Genomic DNA, 25,382 nt, shown 5'->3' with positions numbered 1-25,382 from the left:
TCGAAAGAATTGCAAATGAAATTAACGAGATGTGAAAACAGCAGATTATGATAATAATAAAGATTTTATCGTATTTTATCGAGTTTAAGAATTTCCTTTAATTATATTTGAACTGTTTCTCGCAGCAAACGAGTTAAGTTAATTCATTGCCTCTGTAAATGTTATCTCTCGCGTGGGATGACCTGGTCTGTCTATCGAGAGTTGCACATTTATTTTCATCGATTGTATTCTCTTATAAAGTATAAAATAGCACATGTAAAATATCAGGCTTCAGCAGCTGGATGGAACGTACGTGGATTCTGCGAAATTTACCTTTTCATCGGTCTGACAACGTTTAATTAAAATACACACACACGAGCAATCCATTCATCACTTTGACACGATGAAATGCACACGGATTCGAGGATTTCTCGATACACGACACGCTGATAATCGCGATTTAGTTGAGCATGAAATTGATCTCTCTATTTCTTGCATAGCTCGGTAATAGGATATTGATAGAAATTATATCCGCCTCGCGAATCGCATCGATGGAGATGAAATTAAGCTGCCATTGATCGCGATCTAAAAGATCATCGCGATAAATGGTTGTTCCATGGATCGTTTGACAACATCCTTCGATCCCTGCGAGCGATAAGATCGCAGATATTTATGCAAATTTGTATTTTCGTAGAAAAAGATAAAGACACGATATTTAAGAGAGTTGTTTCATTCACTAAATATTAGAACGAGTATCTTGCGACTATACTTTGGATACTTCGCATAGTTACGCAACTTTATACTTTCCATGCATACGTAAATATTTGCGGCCTCACTTTGGATAGAAAATGACTGTTTTCTCAATGGAAAAATCATAAAATTACGTCTCCGGCATTTACGTACGGAATATTTTAACGTTTCATAGAAATTAGAATAAACAGATGCTTAAAAAATTTGTTAATGTATATTACATCGCACAGCTATGTACATAGTTTCGCTTTTGCATTTCACGAAACTGCACTTTCTTCCCCTTCAAATATCTCTCTAACTTTCCCCTTTATTCCAGCTATCTGCCTTTTTCTACACCTCTTCGACACTTTTCCTCAACGATTATGCATCGATTAGGAATTTTTCTCGAACGCGCATCGATTCTGACGTAACGTGCATTTATTCGTGTGTGTACGTTTATTTATGATCATGATATATTTTGTCTTCAATGGAAATTATATTAAGGTTACTTGTATTCCTGTTTAATTATCATAAATCTGGTTTCGCTATTTGCCGTGAAATAATAGCAGTAAATCCGATAAATAAACCAGCGTGTAAATTTAACCAAGCTGTCAAGCGCGCACGGATTTATTTTCGCGTTGGAAGAAATTAGATTGACTTCTCAGCCTATCGACCGCGTTTAATTATAGGTAACACAGCCGGTCATATTTTTAACCGAAAACATTCCCGTCATCAGACTGCTATCGAGTAAGCGCCGCAATGTCAATCCTGTTTCTAGCGCAGCAATTTGTCCTCGTTTCTATCTTACTTTTATCATGCAAATGTGAGATAAAAGACACGACTATTCCGAGAACGAATATTTTCTTGTTCCCTTCGCGCGTTAGATACCTGGCATTCTTTCGCATAACCAAACCGATATTATTAATGAAATTGTACACGTTAGTAGTTACGAGTTACGAACGTTAATAAAATCTTATATACACACGACATATTATACATTACGACAGTAACGAGTTCGATGATTGAACAAACGGAGTTTTACGAATAGCTTTTGCAAATTACACGTGAGAATCCGATATTATGAAATTCTACGAACAGCGAAATTTTGCATGCCGCTAGTTACAAGTTAGCAACAAATTCTCTTGCGTAACGGCGGCAAGTATGATAATGAAACGAACGACGTTGTAATAGGAGAGGAGATAGTATACAAAAAATGTCGGATGAGTCAAAGGTTCTAAGTGACCAAACGTTTAAAAGTATAATAATACCGCAATTGCGTGTTTACGACAGATACCTTTGTTAAAAATCTGTCGATATTTACAAGATTACGAGCATCCAATACGCGTTCCACGCAATAACTTGGAAACGATACAAAGTTCAAAATTACTCGCTCTCCGACGATTTACCAACGTCTGCTTAATGATCGAAGATCGAAGTTTTAACGAGGAAATATTATACGAAGGTTAGAAGAGCGTTTCGTATCGAATTATGCATTACGCGCTATGGAAGAAGGCGACGCGTATAGGTGGAACTTGTGAAAAATGACTAGATGCAATTATCGAAGTGCCGTGCCGCGGATCGATGAGCAAAACAACGTAGCGAGTACAATTGCGTCGGCATCAAATATCGTTTCCTAGCTACCATTTACTATCCAACGAAGAAATCGAATAGCACGAGCCGGAGAACCGCGAGAGCTCCTCGGGCTTGACTTTGTTTTGCATAGATATCGTCGGGCAAATGAACGACTTCCGGCCGGTTGGACTTGGAATACGGGATCCTCGATCGCGCCTACGACTCGTGATCTTTGTTCATCTCGATAAGAAACGCTGTTAACACGTTGACCGCTGTTGAATTTTGCCTTCAGAGTCACGATAGATGGAAATATTCTACACCGTAAGATCGCAAAATTGCAAGAGATTAATCGAACTAACGAATCGATTATATGGTAATATTATCTGCGTCATTCGCGTTGTTGAACATTTTCTAGCCGTTGAAATTTATCTTGTTTTAATGGATTAAAGAAATTCGGTGAAAACGATATCAATCGATGTCTGAGTGTTTGAAACGAAAGAGTATCCTCTCCACGTTACAAATCTGAATTGATAATTCGAAGGTAGCAACTGACGTGTAATTTAAAATTGTTAATGAGATACGATTTCAATTGTTGCTGTAACATACATATGTAGCAATTAATTAACGAAGTAACTTTATCCGGGAATTAATAAGGTAAACAGAGGCAGGATATAATTTATTCAGCCATCGTGGATCATTTTCGATGTTGAGAGAATTATATAATCAGATTTCAATATTATATCAAGCAGAGTAATTCTCAATGATTTTTCCGACATCGACCATAGTTAACACTGTACAGGTAATAATATGTGATTACACAGAACTTGATTAAACCATGCATATTATTGAATACGTGAAATCAGTTTCGAGAAATTAACAGATGCGATGAACAGCTTCTAATTCGAGCGATCGCTTAATCGCGTAGTACAGACACTATGGAACTGGTCGTTAAATAACGGAGGATAAGAAAAACACAGTTACGAAGTCGTAACGATTAGGAAGGAACGAACTAAACAACAGACTTGTACTTTATAATTTGTTAAGCAGAAATCGTACAACGTAAAGAGTGGCATTAGCGTTCTTTGATCGACTGCAACGACAAAAATTAGCTAGACTCTGTCTATAATTTTACTTAAATTCTATTTACTCGTGTCTTTCATCCTCCGTTTCAGAAATTCTTCTGTTATATCAATATATAAAATATAATATAAAAATCTATCATATCTCACTTTCTCTAATATTCGCAAAGGTATCATTAGCCGAGCTGTTATCGACTACAACGACGAAACTTAAGAAGCAATTGGTAACGAGCACATGTTCGAAGCAAATTGGTTGCGCTTGTTCGACTCTGATAGGAAACTTTGTGTATCGAACGGCTCTCGAACCTGGCTGTCGTCGAAGCTGCTCGACCCTACACCCATGCGCAAACATCAATTTACAATCGACGCTTTAACGTTGCCGCAACGAGTAGATTTAATTAACCTCATAACAGCTCGACCTGCGTTAATTTAGTCACGAGGTACGTACAATTCTTTTGCGACGATTATCGATAATACATCAACGCGGAGAAGTGATTCTTAAGATACGTTATATTTCATTCTGAGTGATATAGCAAGCGGCGAGTGGCTGCTATGATTAACTACTAGTTCGAGAAATTAGAAACGCGCATTAATCTCGTCCATCGACTAGTCATTCTCTTGCTCCTTGCCTTGCAGCATAAAGTCCGGCATATTACGGTCGATCGGCAGACTATTCTCTTAGATCATTATACTTTCTATCGCATCGTTCATAATAAGTAACATTTCACTTTCACAACATTGTTACGTAAATTAATAAAATCGATTTCTAACGCTGCCGCTATCGATTCTCGCGTACGTGAATCCTTCTTATTCGTTTCTTCGGAAACTTTCTTAGAAATTGTATATAATCTATATGTCGGGTTCGAATTTACCATTTACGCTCGAATTTACCATCGCGGTTATAGCTGATATTTATTGGTACAAGTGTGGTCACTACAAGAGGCTGTGAGTAACAGCGGCGAGATGTCGACGACAACGAATTCAGGTTCGATAACGAATCCACGGCCAACGGGATGACGAATGCGACGTGATACACGTATGACTCCACGTACGAGTAAAATTTATCTGAATGAACTCACCTGCAGTCCAAGTGGAACTGCCCTTATATATTCTTCTCCCTACCTGTCTTTGTTTTTAAGGAGAGCTATATAATTATTCCATATCTCTGTCAGGTGCACGTCCCTCCCGCGATCGTGGCTACGTTCAGTGACCCGTTATGTCACTTCGAGCCCAAGCCCATCGTCGTAAAATCGGATTGGAACATTAAAACTATTTCTTAGTTTTATTACTTAAGTGTAGCTATAGTAAAAATCTGGACTAGGGTATTGGGGGTTCTTGCAACATTCCAAAAGGGAAGCCCCGATATGTCCTTTCATCTCCGATATGTACAAAGTATGTAACGGAGTTTACCAGCTTCTCTATTAACGAAGAAATTTATTCAAAATACACATCACCCGAATTAATCATTTTTATGTTGCACATTACCTAACGTCATTTTTACACAGAATGACGAGAGGATTTTACCTATGCAACAAATTACACGCTTCCACTGAGAAAAATGGTGCAACTTGCATGATTGCACTAAAATGCATGTGCATGATTGCACTCGCGGACCATTCATCATCTTCCGACATTTTTTCTAATTGCAGTCGGAAACAGATACGGCTTGTTCCAATTACGTGAATTCCTCTGTACATATATGTAGTAACTGGTGGATTCTTAGAGTATGGACAAGTGATGATGGTAGAGTTTAAAGTTTAAGGTATTTTAATGAGTGATATTCGATAACAAAAGGACAGACTACGATATCTTCGCACGCCAACTCACACTCCGTGTCCGCTCGACTCGCACTCTGCTTCTCGACTCACACTCTGCTCCTCGACTGACTCTCTGGCCGTTTTAGCACTCTATTGTCTTTTGCTGGGCCCACCGCACACGTGTTCTACAGACGCTCGTAGCCAGGGTCACGTAGGTCTTTTCGGCAAAGCTATTTACCTGAAGGACCCGGTAATGCATTGATGGAGCCGACAACGCCTCGGTTCTCGCGACATTGTCTGTAGTTAGCTCGACGTTTCTTGGGCCCTTCTCCCCGATACTACATATATATATTTAATTACTATACATGTAAACTATAACGACTATATAGATCAATCCAATCTACGCTGGATCTTAGCTGTAAAGCTACCTTAAAGCTGTAACACGACAAACGTAATTATATTATGCAATTATGTTCAATTGGATTTATAAAATCGATTCCATGCAAAGTTGAATTTTCTGTATAATTAAATATTCTACGCTGGTTCCGGCAGTTATAGGACAAGAAGAAACCAAATAGTATTTTACACGTGAACGTCCAGAAACAGCATAAACCTATTCAATCGTAATTCGTTCGAGCAACAATTAATTAATAGACGCGTCGAAAGGACGATCGTAGAGTTAGGAACGAAGCAAAGGGTCAGTTTTGCGCAATCCAAGAGGGAATTTCTCTTCACGGCGTCCTCCACAGCTCGTTTCAGCTCGCGTGAATTAATTATGCCGCGAGTTTCTCTCCTCTTGTCGTTCCTTTATTTTCTCCTTTATCGCGGCTCGTTTTACCCGCTCTGCGCGCGTGTGAGTGCTCCTTTATTGGGCCTGTAACACTGGGGCCTGATGCAACGAGCCGCGAAGGCGTAAGCCGCGTAGGCGTACGCACGACGTTGTGTTGTCTTCTCGTACGCGATCGCGTGCACAGTGTGGGTGATCGAATGTAAGGGGTGCCTGGAAACATTCGTACACCTGACGTAACGAACACGGACCAGGATACGACGAGGACACGCGTCTCTGTCCTTGGCTGGAAAGCGGCAACCAAAGGGATCCGCTCTCGCTTAATCACCATCGTCCTCGAGTCACGTAAATTTCCACGCTGTCGATATCAGAAGCCATTCTCAGCTGCGTCCTTCGTCGATCGATAGAATCGCAGCAGTCGGAGAAACGACTCGCTGGTAATCTAGACCGGAAGTTGGATAGTAGGAAAGGAATTGAAGAGTGGTTCGGAAAAATCCTTTTGACCAAGTTTGCTTTTTTGTCGAGTCCGAAGATCGAGAATTTATTCGGAGGCTGTGAACGTAGAGTGGAGGCGATGACAAGTTTCGGTCGTCGCGGAAGATCGGTTTCTTGCTTTTGACAAACGAATCGCGGAGATGCGTTCGTTTGGAAAAATAGAGTAGTTAGAGAAGACTGTAGTTTCGGGGAATCAAAGAGGTTCAAACTTTTACCTTCAGAGTATTATTTCTTAAGTCTTCTCAGAGATTTAATTTCTTAAGTTCGATATAAGCGCCGTTTTAATTTCTTGTCTTTAGTGTGTGGTGCTGGTACGTTCGTGGGTCGAATTGGATAATAGATGGTAGAAAGTTGACGTTTAAGGAACAAGAAAGTTTAATCGTTATTTTACAACCTATTGAATCGTAAAACTAGATAGTCGAGGTGAAAAGAATTGAACTTTAATGGACTCGGCAAGTTTCGTTTCTTCCTTTCGACGTGTATCACGTCGATGAAATTCACGAAAGTAATTAATCAAAATTAGAAAGTGGAAGTTGAGAAATCACGAGATTATAATCTCGCATTTTTAACCTACTAATTTCTGAAATTCAATAATCCACGATAGACGATAGAGATCTATATATAACCAATGAGATTTAATCTCATCCTATCGATATATAATATACCGATACACGTACCATAGAATCGAATGATCAAAATCAGCAAGTTCAAGTTCGAAGTATCGAGAAAGTTGAATTATTTATGCGATACCGACTAATCGAGGTTAAAAGATCGAAATATTCTTTGTCCGTTCCACCGTGTCAACCATGTTCAAATTATAAAGCCTCGAAGGACGAACACGGTCTCGTTCTTTCCTTTTCTTTACGAGAAAACGTCAGTTCAAGGTTATGGTCTCCAATCTAAACATCTCGAAGGCATCGATTTTACGATCGCTAGAGGTTGGAACACTTGGTTCCACCCGGTACATGAAAAGGAACATAAGAGAACCCACGTGGGCTCACCTATCAGCCTTTCTCGTTCGCCCATGCACATTACGCACACGCGTGTGTGACATGAATAACGCACGACCCGGTTCGCGATCATACAGGCATATTCCTTTAAAAGAGCTTTAAAGACCGGCAATCGGGAACATTTCGCGCGAACAACGTTCTCCATATACGCCATTTTGGTCGTTTGCAGATTCCATTAGATCGTTCGTGACAATCTGGAAAGTAAGAGGAGCATATCGTCGTTCAAATATAATTTCATCGTCAGGCCAGCTGCGTATCTTTGCTGTTTTTATTTCGAGGTCGTTCATGGGAAATCGTCGGCCTGTTTTCTCGAATGGGAGAATCGAAACACCATGGAATACCGGAGTATACTATATCGAGACGATGATGGTTAAGCTACGTCCTTGTTGAAGCAACAACGAGGTATTTTTCGTTTCTTACTGTTGCCGTATACTGTAAACGGTATCGAATGAACGAAGAGCACAGAAAAGGAGAGAAGCTGTAAGTATATGTTACAGAGCAAATTGATTAAATCCACCTTTTACAAAGTTATCAATTTCACGTTATCCAGCTAGGTAATTCGTATTGAACATCTGAAAAAAGACATCTTATTTTCATAAATATATTTCTCATAAGGAGACCGCGTAAGTAATAGTCGATTCCAAAGAAAATTTGTCGTTTTTCCATACAGCTTATATGTAGCAGCTTTTACGTTCGCTGATCGGTTTGACTACCGAGAGGCTTACTCGTTTCTATCGCTGTGTTCTTTACGTTCCTTTGATCTTTGCCGCTTCGAACGGAAACAGACAACGAGCATTACCTTTTGTTACTTTTGTATATAGCGCTAAGAACCCGAAGAAACGCGAACAAGCATCGAACAATAACTAACAACTTTTTCAACAAACGATAGAACATCCACAAAAGGTTGCTCGTTTTTGCTTCGGCGAGGATGCAGCTTCAGCGCGTATACGATACGCGCGTGCTGAAGCAAAGGAAAGATCGAAGGAAGCACGGAATGAAAATCGAGGCGTAACGACGGTATAAATAACGTTGACACGAGGAGCACGCGTAATGGTGATCCTTGAAGACGATTTTCTCGGTCGCGAACCAAGGAATTCCGAATGACACGCGTATTTTCTGTGAACGTGCCTAAATCGCCGGCTCAAGGTGACGAGTACCAACGACCACGGCGGTAAACCTTCGCTCGAAACTATATTGGCATTCGTGTTCCGAACACGAAACGTGTTCGAGCTTCTTCGAAGCCAGATCTCCCCCGCGGATCTCTGTATGTGGCAAACGCATACGATTAACTTTATTTTCTCTCGTGTTCTCCGTTCTCCGTTCTTTTTCCCTCGTTCTCTTCCTTTTCTACTATTTATTTTCCTTTCTTTATCTCCAATTTTACAAACGTGAAACATATAGCTCATTTAATTTGCTTCTTCCATTCTTTCTCTCGCCCATCTGTATTTTTCCCCGTTATCCGGTCCTTTCGTCTGTAACTTCGATTTTACAAACACACAACGTAGTATTAATTCTATTTGTTTCCCTTTCGTGCTACTCTATTCTCTTTTCCTCTCCATCCTCTCTTCTCTACCCTTTCCTACTATCTACGCGATTGTCCTTCTCTGTCCTCTTTACCTATACAAATCTGGAAACCTTTTGTCGATTGCCAATTATCACAAAATATTGAAATATCGAAAAAATCCGAATGGAATTCTTCTGTCTACGTTTATTCGTCTTTCTATATCGTTATCACTGTTATTATTTATTCATAGCGCACGCATCGCGACTTAGGATGCCTCCCGATTTACATTCACCTCGCTCGAAATACGTGCTTAAAACATTTTTACGTTGTAACGTTTACTCTTTTTTCTTCCTTGTCTAGAAAAAAAGTCTCGCTTTTTTCCCCCCAGTACTCTCCCTTTTCTACGAATTTCTTTATCCTCGACCTTAACGATCCGATGTTTTTCCCATTCTTTTTACCTTTGCTCGTTGCCCACCTCTTCTCGCAACTTTAACGTTCTTGTTACGCGTCGTTATCTCTTATGCCCTTTTCTATTCGCTTCAGCCAAGCATCGCGGTTATTCCCGCTTGAGTTTTTGCGCGTTTTTCATTGCCACGGGCGATCATGAATACGTCCCAAGACCGGAATATGGGATTGTTTCCTGGTTGTTATACCGAACGAGGCATTAAAAAGCGCAGCCAGAATGCTCCATGCGTCTTGCGTTTGACATGCACGAGTCCAGCGTGGATTGTACTCGTTTTAAACGAGCGGACATTCAAAGTTCTTCTAATTGATTTATCTAGGTGATTTATGTTATCTTTGACAGTGATCGGAGAGGAAATGGAGCTCGTTCTATCGTTCGTATCTACGAACGAAATATTTCACGATGTAACGTCGTGCATGCAACGTTATGCACCGGGTATTTCGCGTGTCTCTGTAATAACACGTTTATTATGAAAATAATAGTAGTTTTACAGAGACTTTAAAAGTAGAAAATCACAAGCTTGCACGAATAAGACAAATGAGAGTTCGAGGAATACCCTTTCAAATATTACGCTCTGTATTAATTCAATCCTCTTTCGTTCTTTGGTTGCCGGAATACTTTTATCGTTAAAAAGTTGTTCAAGTGTGAAAAAAATACGAGAAAATTTCAACTTCAATTTCAATTTCATGCTACAGTTTCTCATAAAATATTCCAAGTCTTTCCGACTGTCGGAACAAAAATGAGATTGCGATGTAAAAATTCAAAGACCCTATAGTTGGATCACTTCGCCTGGCATCGTTATAGGATAATAGATATTTTCTTTTTCCTTGACATATTCTCCTTTATATTTCGTTTATCAGGCATCAGGTTCCTAAATTACAATAACAAAGCTGGTGTTAAAAGGTGCATTCAGCTTGTTGAATGCGCTCGGAGTTGCATTGTGTCGGGAAGAAACGGTTCTCCAATTAAAACGGTGATTTATATTTCTGTGATTGAACAAGGAAACCTCTCGGATTCAGCCGAGGTCAGATTCGGATTCAGCTAAAAGAAACGGTTAGTTTTTCAGCGTACATATCGAGCATCGTACTATACTTTTTGAATTAATGCGTTTCATACGTTGCGTGGGAATTTCAAGTCGGCGAGTTTTATCAATCCATTTAAAATTCAGCCGGTTTTTCGAAATGTTCTCGGTGTATTTGATGAACTGTACGAATCTGAATTTTAAATCAACTGAATATAAAATCAGGTGATTTTAAAGTAATAAGAGAACGAGATTGATATGTTCCGTTATAATTACATTCCGAAATTCATCCGAACGGATGGTATATTTCGTCGAATCTAATTTTACCGATTTTTTTACCGCAATTTCACGGATGATCACAATACACAAAAATGAGGAAGGAAATCCTAGAAATTTTTTTTCTTTTTTTAGCCTCGAGGTATTTCATTCCGAAGATGATGTAATATATTCGAAAAATATTAGGTCATGCCATAAGTTCGTGCCGTTTTTCGAGCGGGTATATATATGTTATTTTTTTTAAACACCTATGAATCGTTGTCTTAGGTATTTTCAGAACATTTGCTATCTCTTGAACTGTCAAACTTCGTGATTTTTCAACAAGATCCCGAGTTTTATCTTCGTCTGTCTGAGGAGGACGCCCGGAGCGTTCCCCGTCTTCTAAACAGAAATTCCCAGCTCTAAAACGTCGGAACCATTTCCTACAGGTGCGAGATGAAAGCGCATTTTCTCCGTAACAGCACATATGTTTTTCGTGGCAATTGTTACAGAACTTCCTTTCCGAAATTCATACAACACGAGATGTCGAAAATGGATACGCATTTCGCTCATGATTTTTTACTGTTAGAAGTCACTGTGTTCGCTATATTACGATCTTATACCCACGAAAATCTGCTCTAGCCTGTTCTCGATCAGCTAAGCTCAAGTGTATTGGTCCCTTATCGCCGTATGTTTAGAGATCGACACATGAAATGTATACGCAAAAGTCGGCACGAACTTATGGGATGACCTAATATATGCTGTAAATTTTCGAAAGATAAAAACATGGCTCTAACTGTGCAGAAAATAATCGAAATAAAGCTTCTAGATACCAAGTCTTCTTTATTATTTCTTTCCTATTTGCCAAACACGCTGTGACGTACTGTTTTAATTTTTTCCATCGAAAGATATATAAATTCTATTCTAACGAAGCTAAATATCAGCCAAGTTCGAGTTATTCGATTACTTTTCAGAACGCTGATTTAAAACACTGGTATGGCCGAGCGCGCGTCAAAAAATTAACGAGTAAAATCATTGAATCGCGATTGAAGTTAATTTTTAATGCCAAGAGAAATTTCGTGAACCTCTGGTCCGTCAATAATCATTTTCCAATTTCCAATATCTATCGTGTCTGAATCGTATTATTTTTTTTTGTTTAACCATCCGTGCTATCGTCATTGTTGCAATTTACAGGGTACGACAAACGCTGCAATTTCAGATGCGTTATCGTGTCGATGAGTTTAAGTTCGCCGGATGGAGCGATATTTTTCAACATTTCTTTTTATTTATTTCTATGAAATTGTATTAAAAATACCTTTGTCGTTTAGGAAATCGCGCAGAAAGGATTAAATCTACGATAACATTGATCTTGAAACTTTTCAGAACTTTAATTACATTTGATTTTAATTTATTATATTTGATCACTAAAGAAGATCGATCTAAAGTTCGCCTACTTCCTCGACATCAATCTTTTGATTTCACCAATATTAATTCATAAAGCATATAACTTAACAAACACGAAGATGGTACCCCGCTGGGGGTGGCCACCCACGTGATAATCAAACAGCTAAAAAATTCTACCAAATGTCCAAATTCGACAAATTGTGAATGTGAAATATTAAATAAAAAAAAAAAAAACTTGATCGATAAAATCGAGTAAAAACCAATATTAATGATGACTCGGTGACTCGCACCATACTGGATCCATCGATCGCCGATCCAACACGCAAAATAAATTACGGTCGTCTACGTTATACACAATGCACGGACGATCGACGATTTATGCAAGTTTCTCTCGCGAGCATCTCGCTGTTTCGCGTTTTAACTTAGCTAGTCATGCTTGGCGAATGTTTATGTTAATAAACGAGTCTCGTCTCTGCGTATAAATAGTTATAGCCATCTGGCGATAAAAGCTATCTTAACCCAGGTAAACTCGACTTATTCACACTTCACACTGAACTCATCATCGTTGTATACTCTTCCTATATTTCCTAAGATAAGATAATCGAATTTATATTGACGCTCCTTGCGTCACTGTCATTGTCGTCTTACATAATGACTAATAATGACGTACCTTCGTGTCGTGAGGCACGTTTTCCTTTTTTTTCTTTTTTTCAGGCTATTTCGTCGTCGCGTAGGTCAGACTAATTTCCACGTTCTCGGATTTCACGTTTCAAACGATCGCGCAGGATATTACTAAATTTAATTGTATTTACGCTGCGATGTGACATTTTTCGTATGAAATTATTTCTTTACAGTTACGAAATATTTGTACGGATTACTTCTCCAGCGTTGATAGAATGAAATTCCTCTGTATTGTATTTGGTGGGTTGCTAATTAGCTCGGAGAAAGAATTTCATTCAGAATCCGAAGTTATGCAATCGAATATCTGTGTTAGGTAAATATCGAGAAAGCAGTTCTTTTTCTTCAACTGGTATCGTTGAGACGTACATAGGTAGATGTAAGAGATGATAGATCATTTAATATTCAATCGTATTTTATATTCTACAGGGTGGTTGTTAGCTGGTGGTACAAGCGGAAAGGGGGTGATTCTAGGTGAAAAAAGAGGTCGAAAATATAGAATAAAAATTTTTTCTTTGAGACTTTGTTTTCGAGAAAATCGACTATGAACTTTCGCTCGGTACGCGTTATAACGGATCTCACTGTGGATCGTTGTCTCGATGGAAAAATTAAAAAAAAATTTTTATTCTATATTTTCGACTTCTTTTTTCACGTAGAATCACCCCCTTTCCGCTCGTACCACCAGTTACCAACCACCCTGTATATTTTAGGCAATGAACGCTGTTCACATTTTTACTTTGCTTCCGTTTGTCGTATCGACCAAAGTAGCGCGTTAAACTCTCGGACAAAGGTAAAGTACAGAATACCGTATTACAAAAATAAATTTCGTCACGATGTATTGTGAAACTAAAACTCGATATTGCGCTAGAAAGAAGTACAAATTTAAAGAAACTCGTGAATTGTTCACAAACGCGTGTTACATAGCAAAGTATCGAACAGCTTTGGCTCTGTATCTTCTCTTTTTCATATAATTATTCGGATATATAATTTTTCGATACGTAATTACCATTATTTCCTTTTTTTCGTTATATCCGGTTTAATCTTCGCAGCGGAAGAGCCACAGGCTAGTTCGTAACGCGGCACGCGCTCACGAGTGTTGCTAATTTAATGAAAAGATCGCATACCGGCAGTGCAACAACATGCTGACCGGGCACGATTATCGGTCGTTCGAATAATTACCAGCTCGACGAGGACAAAAACTCGACCTAAAGAGCCAACTAAGCGAACTATAATTTATTTCGTCTGATTTATTATCTACCACGGCTCTATAGTTAATTCTCTTCATAGATTCAACGATTTTCCTACTTTCAACTCTGTTCTTGTTTTCACACAACGCGTACTAACCTGGCAACGTTAAAACATCAGAAAGTTCGTTGAATATTCCACAGGAAAAAATGATTCTAACGAATGATTCTGGAATAAAATATCAGGGAAAATCATGGAAACACGTATTATTGTTGGTCAAATTTCCGTAAAGTAGGACAAGGCAACGTTTAATTCGATTCGAAGGTTTTCAAGCTTTTTGTACTAAAAATTTTCGAGAAATAAGTTTTCGAAGATTAGAGAGAACGAAGTTTTGATAAATGGATTATTGATTTAACGTTTCGGCGATGCAATTCTATCGACGCTACATCGACGAGATAACTTTACAGTTTTAGGTTTTGCAGCGTAGAGTACACACATCAATCCGCTTTTTTTCTTTGTTAAGCAAAACGAACACGAGAAACGCATCCGACAGTTTTCCGATGATACAAGTAAAAGCAGTCGCATGTCTTGCGACTACTTTGCGAAATAAAAGTTTACATTTTCTCCGAGGATGCTGTGGCATGAGGTAATACGACAGGAGAAATTTGTTCTTTTTCCGGATCATTTCGAAACGTTCATTTCCGTAACCGTAAGGTATTTCACTCTGAACCGACGTTATTTAAAGATATTATTTTGCACATTCTACGAAGTGACAATTTTAGTAAATATATAAATACGCGTGTTGTAAAATTCATTGTCATTTGTTGGACTGTTTGTTAAACATAAATAAATAAAACGTCTAGAATATTTATTCACGATTTCACGTTCCCTACAGAGAAATTAATTACAAATAACCGCCGAATGAGTTAAATAAGAAAAGAAATGATTTAAAATTCGCATATAGAAAATTCTTTATCGAGTCAAATAAGCAACGTCTGTGTAGATATCCTTTTCACTTATCGTTCAAATTATATGAGAATATGTTTGCTTAATTTTACCTCGGTATACTAATAAACCATCGCAATCTGCAAATTGTACATGAAACGCGATTCGTGTTTCTCTTTTAATAAACCCAGAGGCAATGTGAAAGAGATGGAATGAAATTTAATATTCAATCAAATTCGCGAAATATTAAATTTTTAATTCTTTCCCTGCGAATTTCTGCCTAATTTCCTTTTTTATACTTTGTACAGTTCTGTTTAATTCCAGACATTTAAAAAAATATAGGTTCATTTTTTAACCTTCTCAAAAACACGTTGCGACAAATTCTTTTTCATCATTTTTGGTTTATTAAAATTAATCTCACCAAAAGAAGAAACGACGATTTATCGCAACATATTCCAAAATGTATTGTCTCTTTTTGTCATTTTTCCACAAACGCGTTGTGTCGCATTTTTTCAATCGTTTTGCACGCTAAACTCTACTCCATCGAAGATATAAAACGCGCTACTTCAAAGAAGCTAACGACAAGTACCCATAGTGTGAAATTTTATCTTAAGGCTACCTATAATTTTATTCAATGAATCTCACGTAACTCGTGTAGAAGATAAAAGAATTCCTCGTTTGTTTCGATCGAACAGCGTCACTGTTGGCATCTGGCTGCAATCGAGCGGCAAACGTAACGTTCGGTTAATTAAGAATGAACGCGCATCTCGCGAATAACGATGTAGCCGCAAGCGGATTATATATTCGCGGAGCGTATTTCAAGGCGATTACGTTTGCTCGATGACGACGTTATACGCACCGTATACCACGAGTTATTCTCATAGCTATCAAAAGCGCAACGCTGCCGCGCCAGCCTGCCTGACGATTATTAACATCGTACTTATTCCTACTGCTGACTGAGGAAATAATGTCAAGGTCGTTAGGCGTGTCTGCAAAACTATACCAATCGAATAAGCTTGTAAGAACATAGTGGAATAAACTTGATAGACACATAATATTATATATTCATATTGATTATTATATATGTCGAAGAAGAAAAGACAGCGGGATTTCCCGTCCGGAATGTTGGGACAAACCCCAATACACTAGTCCAGACTTTTACTATAGCCGTCCTTAAGTAATAAAAATAAGAAATAGTCTTAATGTTCTAATCTGACTTTATGACGATGAGTTCGGGCTCGAAGTGACGTGGCAGGTCACCGGACGTAGTCACGGTCACGGTAGGGACATGTACCTGACAGAGGTATGAAACGATTATATGGCTCTCCTTAAAACAAAGATTAACCCGAGAAGCGGGGACAGGAGTATATAAGGGCAGCCTCTTTTGGATCGACGGAGTTAGAGTGAAAGTTAGAGTTTTTAGTTAGTTAGTCGTTGGGCGAACTGCCGAGTGAGTTACGCTCATCCCGTGGATCGTGGATTCGTTATCGAACCTGGATTCGTTGTCACCATCATCTCGAACATTCTATTGCCGTTACTCATAGCCTCTTGTAGTGCCCATATTCGTACTGATAAATACTAGCCACATCCGCGACGGTAAAGTAAGCGAAGGTTCATAGAACGCCCCAAAATGCCAACCTGACTCCGACATCAGAAGTGGGATCAGTGCCGGTTATAACACCGCAAGAGCTTACGACCGATTCCGCTGCATGATGCGCAGCTTTCAATTTGATTACGGAGAAAAATCCTCAGAAAGCAGTGCCCTGAATATAATTTCAATAACGAGCGTCCAATCGATTTCCACATAGTGGAAGCATCAACTGGTGGATCAAGTCATCCGGGTGAGTCGTTTCCATTTTACCTCGATTTTTGGCAGCCAAGTGTCCACTGATCACAGAATCCGTAGTCTTGAGATTCTCTGGCAAAAGAACGATCGATATAGTCGTAATGCGAGGAATGAGAAATATTGGTACGTCTCGAATCTTGTCCATCGCGGGCGTTAGTGGTTTTGCATTAGAAATAAATTCGTCATGTCCTCGCTGATAGTTATTTTAAAATATGATATCGCGATTGATCGTGAAATTACAAGACAAGGTTTCGACGTAGTATTACACAAAATAGCCTCGCTATGTGTAAGACAAATAATTAATGCCTGTAATAAAACCGCCGAAGACGAGATCGATGTTAATGAAGTGACAATGGCGTGCGGGGTAGTGATAAAAGTCTGGACTAGTGTATTGGGGTTTGTGCCAACATTCCGGACGGGAAATCCCGCTGTCTTTCCTTCTCCGACATATATAATAATTAATATACGTGATTAATATATACATATAAAACAATCATACTAGGTTTTACGTTTACGATTTGATGACAATATAGGTTGATTGTATCCAACAATTACAATGCACGAATGGATGAATAAATATAAGTGTATTTAATTAATAAATGGCTATAACATAGGCATTGACGTGTCAAATAGAACAGTAAGTAATTACAACTCAGATGTGAGAATAATTGTGACAGTGAAGAGGGTACTAATATGAAGAACTTGTAAAGTAAAATTATTTATAGATAATTAAAAATAAAAAAAATAGCTAATTAACTAATTACCTCGATCGTAATATGATAATGATAATAATAATAGATAGAGGAAACTGTTATCCAAATAAGTCGATGACGAATGAAACGAGTTGCTGAATCTTGGGAAAATTCCGCAGAATTACGTATTCATTTCAGCAAACAGTGAACTACCCTGTTAAGCAGGGCTCGAGCAAATACGGACGAACAATGCCACGTGAAACTCGCTTTTCATCGAATGAAACTGCTACAGTCAGGAGATCGGATCGTTTTACGATTTCAGCGAGGAAAGTCGATTTCGTTTCCGCGAAATGTCATGAAGCGTTCTTGTGCGTACTTATGCTTACGGTTCTATGAGAAATCTCCTACTTATGTTAGTTCCTATCGATATAGTATGGTAGTCGTTTGGTCAAGTGGACAAGTTTTCGCAAGATTTTACAGAAAACTTTCAGAAGTTCATAGATATTATTACTTTACTACTCTAGCAATAACTAAGCCACAAATTTCTATGCCATTATATTTTATTCTTTTTTTATATAGAAGACGCATAATATGCAAAAATATCTAAAATATACAGGGTGGTTGGCAACTGGTGGTACAAGCGGAAAGGGGGTGATTCTAGGCAAAAAAAGAAGTCGAAAATATAGAATAAAAATTTTTCGTTCGAGGTTTTGTTTTCGAGAAAATCGACTCTGAATTTTCGCTCGGTACGCGTTATAATGGATCTCACTGTAGATCGTTGTCTCGATTGACGTTTTTTTATTATTCTATAAATTTTTATTGTATATTTTTTATTCTATATTTTCGACTTCTTTTTTCGCCTAGAATCATCCCCTGTCCGCTTGTACCACCAGTTACCAACCACCCTGTATAGTGCTCGTATTTGTATAGATATTCACAGTCTATCGATTACATTACGCTGTAAATTCATTTACTGGAACGAAATTTGAGTTAACGTTCGACTAGATAAACTCGCGTCCATTGTGAATCTACTTATTCGACTGTGGGCGCCGATTAAACGAGCGAAAAATTATAGCGAGAAAAATCATTGAATTTCTACTATTATAAATTTCAGTCATATCGTATTTAAAAGCTACAAACCCTAAAATCGTTAACAAATACTAATACACAAAACGCGAAGGATATCTTCCAAATTACACGCATGTCGCATAAATAAAAATATCTAAAATCTCGCTAGAGTACCATTGCACTCTATGGTAGTGGAATAGTCGAGATATCTTTCTATTCACACAGAAATACCAATTTCCATCGAATTCGTTATTATACCGATTACAGGTTAAATCTCGAAATAGCTATGAGATTCGTGGGAACAAGCAAACGTGGAATTCTGGAAAATGATCGCAGCAAGAAGTTAAAATGTCACTGGGCCAGCCTGGAAAATTGCTGGCGAGTTATCGATAACGTGGCCAATCCCTTCGCGTTGCTTTGCCTCGGTTCGTCGTTGCTTTCGATGAACTTTCTACGGTCGCTTTAACGAGCTTCGGAACGAAGTCTCCGCCAAATAAGGATTCCGTTTGCCTGAACGGACGGTCGATGAAAGGTAATGAATAAGTTGAGATACACTTGAAAGCGGTTGCAAAGCCAGCAGCCCGCTGTCTCGACTGGTAATTTATTTGTTTAATCTTGCAGACGGTGTAATTAACAGAGAATTTGCTGTATTCGAAATACGTTCGCTTGAATTACAACAGAGAAACGCCCTTTCGTTTGTTCCTTACTTCGCTGTACAATTAATTTTGCGCCGAGTTTTGATCACATAAACGGTTTGATCACATTTCAGTTTAATCGTTCTTGCATATAATTCGTACTTACTACATCTTCCCTTGTTATTATATCGCAAAATTATATCCTTTGCTGGTGATACATCCGAAGCTTTTCTTTCTTGCCACAACTTCCGTACGAAATGGTTCTTTTTAATTATTTTACACTCGAACGTGGTCCTTTTATCGTTAACAAATTTCTTAAATAAATTCGAAGAGAGTATGAGAGAATCGCTGCTTGATTCCTCGTTTTAGATGTACGTTCTTTTTGAAACATTAAAAATCTCGCTTCTTAAAACAAGCATGAGATTCGAGAATAAAAATTCTCGGATCGCAAGTAAGTTGTTACTTTTTTGCTAGTCGTTTTAATTTATCTTTCGAGATATGAGTTCGTTGGCCCGTTACCGATAGTGTTTTTAGCATTATCAACTACTCAGAAGTTGGATTGATCGAGCCAAATAATATTTTGGAAATTACAATACGTATAACTAGTTTCTAATTTGTCAGAGAAAAGGGTTAATCAGTTTTAGTTGTGGGCTCGTTAACTCGTTGGTAATCGTGTCTTTAATATATTACGAGTCACTCGATAGCTAAACCGATTAATTCGAATGATCAATAAATCGATCGGTTTGACTTGTGCGTGGCTCATACTTTGATTAAGTATGATATATCGTCGTTGGTATTAACTGTTGGTAGCATAATATATTAGCTACTGTTCGATAGCAAAAGTGTTAGCGTCATGCCAATTCACGTCCCAGATAAAATGCACACGGATTAGCATAGAAGTGACTAGAACGCGCATGTGCTAAATACCCTGCTTTGTCCAAGTCAAACAAAACGAGTATTACAAATAGTTACGTAAGGCTGCACATGTGCAACGATGCTTTTAGACGCACATGTTCGTACAACGTCGAAGAACCGGAATAAGGATTCTTCTCTCGATGCTCTGAGTCCACGAATTAATATAAAAGTTCACTTGCGTATATACAGCAGCGTAGAATAAACGTAAAATCCTTCGTCAAATAATGTGTCTATTAATAGACAGTCTATCTGTACCTGAGCGTTTAAATATGTATCTTCATGAAGGTAAATTGACTCTGATTTTTAATACTGAATCAAGCAATTTCAATTCTGTTTACAAATGTCCTAATTCCAAGCTTGAATATACATTAGCTGAATACGAAGATGATTTGCACGATGCAAATTCTATGCATAAATGAATGTATAAAGGGTAGAAAAAGCTTCGAAAAATACTTAGCTACACTCTAATCGACTATATGTACATGTACATACGTATGTATAATGTAAGACCGTATAGCTTCTAGTTCTTATCACCAAACTATTTATAATTCCGATTCTAATTACGAATACTTCAATTCCAGTTATAGGCAGCTTTACTAGAAGCGTAATTTGAACGACACAAATTCTACGCGCGAATAAAATAAAAAGAGCGTGCGAAGGATACTTCAGAAATGTCTACTAATTTCTTCTCTCTAATTGCCAAACTTTCCGAACGCGATTACTTGCCAAAAGGAACAATACCGTCGTTACCTAAAATTCGTAAATACGTACAAAACTGCACTCTAGACTCACGTAAAACCTTCTTTACGAAAAGAAAGCTCGTTTTATGGCAAAGACGATCGAGAAGAGCGTGGAAGGCGTCGATGAACTTTCACCCGTTTCAACGAGTCACGTAACAGATCGAATCGTTTTCCGTTCGTTACCATGGCACATGTCAAAAGCGACGCACTCAATCAAGACGAAGAGAATAAGTACGCGACTGTACACGAGGTTTAATAACTCTCTTTGCTAGAGGGACGCTTAAACCACGTGTATACAGTATGATATATACGTTAATGGCAGCCTGATGCTTGGGTGATCGTTGGAGGATTATCAGAGATAACTTGGTATTTGCAGCGTTAATTGCACGCACTTGGGGTTCGTGCACGCTTCGGGATATAACTGGCCAGCAAAGAGAAGAGAACAGAAGAAGCAATATATAGTTGAGAGGGTTTGTTGCGATGCCAACAGGTATCCTTATATGTATCGACAGAAAAGCCGCGGATCTTGATAAGTTACGAGACGAGGACCGACTGTTTGCCGGCTGCATCGTAAATATCGCATCTGTCATTGGATTTAAAGGAACTTTGCGACGTGTCAATTCGCTAGAGCGCGAGGAAATCGTAAATAATCGATGCGTCGAGCAACTATGGTAATCGTCGAAACGTGGCAATATCGGCTAATTTTTGGAGCGATAGAAAATCGGTTTAACACGTTCACTGCCACGACACCCGTATTCGGCTGTCAGCAAGGTTTCTGGTCAGGCCACGTAACCCATAATCGGGTTTCGCTTGTTTGACTACTTGCGAAGGATCGTCGTAGATATTTGAAAAGATATTCCATGATAATAAATTGTTAATTAATAATTAATTGTAATAATAGTTGAATTGTTATAAGATAAAAATACGAAAATGGTTTATTACAAAAATTATTTAGAATGTAAAACTTTAAAGCATTCTATACATAGCTGAGATTGATCGGGACAATTTGGTCGGGACAAGTTGAAGATTCAACTTGACGCGCGAGTTTCTCTTTGGTCCGCTAGGAAATTTACTAGTAAGCGAATTTTTGCTAGAAGTATACCGAATCGAAGGGGCGGCTCCACTTTTCAGTACCTTGAGAAAACCAACAAAAACGAAACTCATAGTCAATTAATATTTGTCGTGATAAACTAAGATGTGGTATACTTTAATATAAGCTACACGTCAATTTGTAGATTGTATTCATAAAGACGAATGGCTAAAATAATGAACTTCATTTTATAATTCTAATTTATAACGTCATTTCATAATTCTAATTTATAACATCATTTTATAATTCTGATTTATAACATCATTTTATAATTCTAATTGTAATACACAGTTGGGTGCTTTCTGATGTAAAATCTCTCTGAAAATATTCGTGAACATTTGTCGCTGTGTGTTTAAGGAATTGGCACGTTTGAATGGAGACGTGACGAATCTATCGATCGCATGGGTGCGAACACTCTTCTCGATTCCTTTTTTAGTTGGAGTATTTATTTTATGACGGTGCATCGTGTCATATAGGATATTAAATTGTATCAATTCTTTTCTTTAGATATACAAATAAAATTGTCCCTATGCAACGTAATACGATTGTCAACAAATATTTAATTGGCCTTATATCCTCGATAGTTCACCAAATGACTGTCGTTCAACCAGATAATCTCGTATCTATTTAGCACAGTATATTTTGCGCCTATCTTTTCTAAATTAACCATCGCACTTCATATTTCATATTTTCAAGCAATTAATCTATTCGACAGGATGTACCATATTTGAAAGACGAAACAAACGCTGTGTGTATAATATTCAATTCGCGCGTTAGAATGTTTTGCATTTTGCATTTAGTTTGCAACGCAGGAGGCGTTGTCTTGGGCGTCACTTGCAAAATTCTCTGTTTCCATTATTTAATATCTATCGTTACAGAACTAATCTTTTCCGCTTTTATGCATATCGGCAAATGAATCTACGTTTGAAAAAATAAATAAAAAAACTGATAGCTCGTACCCTAACAAACGAAATGAACTTATTCACGTGCGTTGTTTCGAAAAGATTTTATGTCAAATAAAAGCTTGTCCGGAGAAACAAATAAAGAAATAAATAAACTATCAACATACGCTTTAACAAACTGGATAAACCTGTCCACTGACTCGTTTTCAAATAATTTCACGAATGTGTTGCTTTATATTACGTCGAGAATGAATTGAAAAAAATCTGGAGGTCGCGATCGGTAACGTTTGATCCAGGCAGTAGCGACAAAAGGCAACATGTGTTATCGTCGTACGTATTTCCACGTAACCGAAGTCCACTTGTTTCCACGAGCACGAGATTATGCGCGTGCGGAATGTAAGCAGCGATCGGATCGCTCGTAAACACGAAGAAATAGCGGAACGCGATATGTAAATTGTAGACGGCGGTGTAGGTGTAGTTTGAGCAACCGATAAAAAGCGTCGAGTTGGATCACCATTTAAATTCGAAAGAAATTATCATTTCCTACAAATCGGTGTTCTCTAATCGAGCTAAAGAGTATACGAAAACTTGTTTCCTATATAGAGAGTATACAAACGCGTCGATCTACAATTATATCAGAAAGAACTTCATATAATAATTTTTCAAATTGAATCAAACAAAAATTAAATTAAAAAATTAGTCGAATACTGTAAACAACATTGGATTGTCATTCTAAAATTAATAGCAATTATTATTTTTCTAAACGTTAGATGTCAGAAATTAAAGAATTGATCCTCGTGTATGTCCTATTAATTCCATCGATGTCAATTTAATCGTACACTGCGTCTCATAAGTATGAAACCGTCTAAATTTCGTCTATTTTACTTCACATACTTCTAATTAAATCTTGTCGTATCGTATCTTATACCCTGTATCTGTGTACGACTGAAAATTTCAGACTAGTTTCATGATTACGAGACGCAGCGTATAATACGAAACATTGCGTTTTCTATTGATTTAACGTAGACACGTCATAGTTCACCGCTATCAGAATTTTATCGCGAATTTACGACTTCGAGATCGTAGCCCAGGTTATTGACTTCGTTGTTGTGGCACGTAAAACGTGTATACGGCGCGCATGAAATAATTATTCTTAATAAACTAATATATTGACGCAATCTATACGTGCAAGACGCTTTAATGAATGCATCGTCGAACCCTGTGTGCTTCGAATCGCTGGTGAATACGATCAATGGATAACGAGTGGACGTTCAATAACCAGGCAAATCAATTAATCGTACATCGAACATCCTCTTAGTACGTGTTTATCTTCCGTTGTTCTGTTTTTGCATCGATTAATTACCTACTAATTGCCAGTTTCACTCTGTACTAAATTTATGTCGTCTACACGGGAGTTACGAGATGCTATACGATGAATTTTAATATGTCCCACGCTGATTCGCGGCATTGTCCTTCGAATATCGTTTACTTTACTAATTATCAACGACAGACAGAAAGTCACCTACGCGATTTCGAGATCGAGCTTCTGATTCGTGGCGCCTGACAGATCGCAATTGGCACCTCTATACCACGATCTTGTAATAAAACGATGAATCGTGGGACGCGGATCGAATTTTCATTTATGAATTTTGTTGGAACGATAAAGTGTAACGTACGTACATGTATATACGGCAAGTGATAAAAGTAATCGTATTATCCAAAGTAATCGACTTCGCTTTCTGTAAATTTCGGGATTTCGTTACATAGGTACAGGATTAATTCAATTTTGAAGAAACCAACGAGTTATTTCCATAAGCTAAGCTTTATCGTAAAAAGATCGTGTAAATAATAGTAAACTGTAAGGAAGAATTTAAAAAATCCTCTTTGTAATACGACAACGTTTCTCTACTTTTCATTTTATAGGATCGTGACTTCTGAATGAATTCTAAAATCCTATCGATAGATATAGAAATAATACAAAATATCCTTTCGTAGATATTTCCCTCAATTCTCGTTTATCCATGTACGTACATATATATAAAAAGGAATACGAGGCGCTTGCAAATCGTTCAAGGAATGCCATCCCACAGTAAAAGCTGTGTATCCTACATCGTTAAAAATCACAAATATCCCAAAGAGAATGATGAAAGAAAATCAGTTAGAAATATCGTTTATCACTCTCCATAGATCGAGCAATCTATCGATAAACGCAATTGCATGGCGGAATTTCGTTACCGGTTTTTCGGCACGATGTCACGAAGGTTTGCAGTGGGACAGCGCTTGTCGAACGCTTTTTGCGCGGCTCGAAAATCGACTCACCGACCTGTCAATCGTCCGCGTCCTCGACGTGTATCCCCGTCGTCATCCTGGATCGATCGATCCACGCGATCGTGGTTGCGCACCGGGAGCGGGAAAATGTCGAGGTGTACACGATCGAGACAAATCCACGCGCTGGTCCCCGTACAGACTCGAAGAGGTGACTGGGAGATTCTGAGGACCGACGGTTCTGGTTCACGACTGGTTCTTCTCCTTCTCCTTCGGCCTCTGGCCCCTTCCATTACTCGCTATAGCACCAAGCAAAGAGAGACACGCGTATAGTCGTATTGCGAACGTTAGACGAGGTCGGATAAA

The 25,382-nt window shown here is 38.3% G+C and overlaps 1 protein-coding gene across 2 annotated transcripts in view; it reads right to left on the bottom strand.

Moving 5' to 3' along the window:
- LOC126868316 (KN motif and ankyrin repeat domain-containing protein 2) overlaps positions 1-25,382 on the bottom strand; it is a 70,658-nt gene that overhangs the window by 43,198 nt on the left and 2,078 nt on the right. The window contains exon 2 of one of the 2 annotated variants that reach the window (XM_050623641.1): positions 25,071-25,315. The gene's annotated coding sequence lies outside the window, so the exon portion shown is untranslated. The remainder of the gene's footprint in view (positions 1-25,070; positions 25,316-25,382) is intronic. The other variant, XM_050623640.1, reaches the window with a different exon arrangement.

Source organism: Bombus huntii, chromosome 8, assembly GCF_024542735.1.
Source record: "Bombus huntii isolate Logan2020A chromosome 8, iyBomHunt1.1, whole genome shotgun sequence".
Classification (NCBI taxonomy): Eukaryota; Metazoa; Arthropoda; class Insecta; order Hymenoptera; family Apidae; genus Bombus; species Bombus huntii.
The sequence above is the reverse complement of the archived record's forward strand: the minus strand, read 5'-3'. Positions and strand labels throughout refer to the sequence as shown.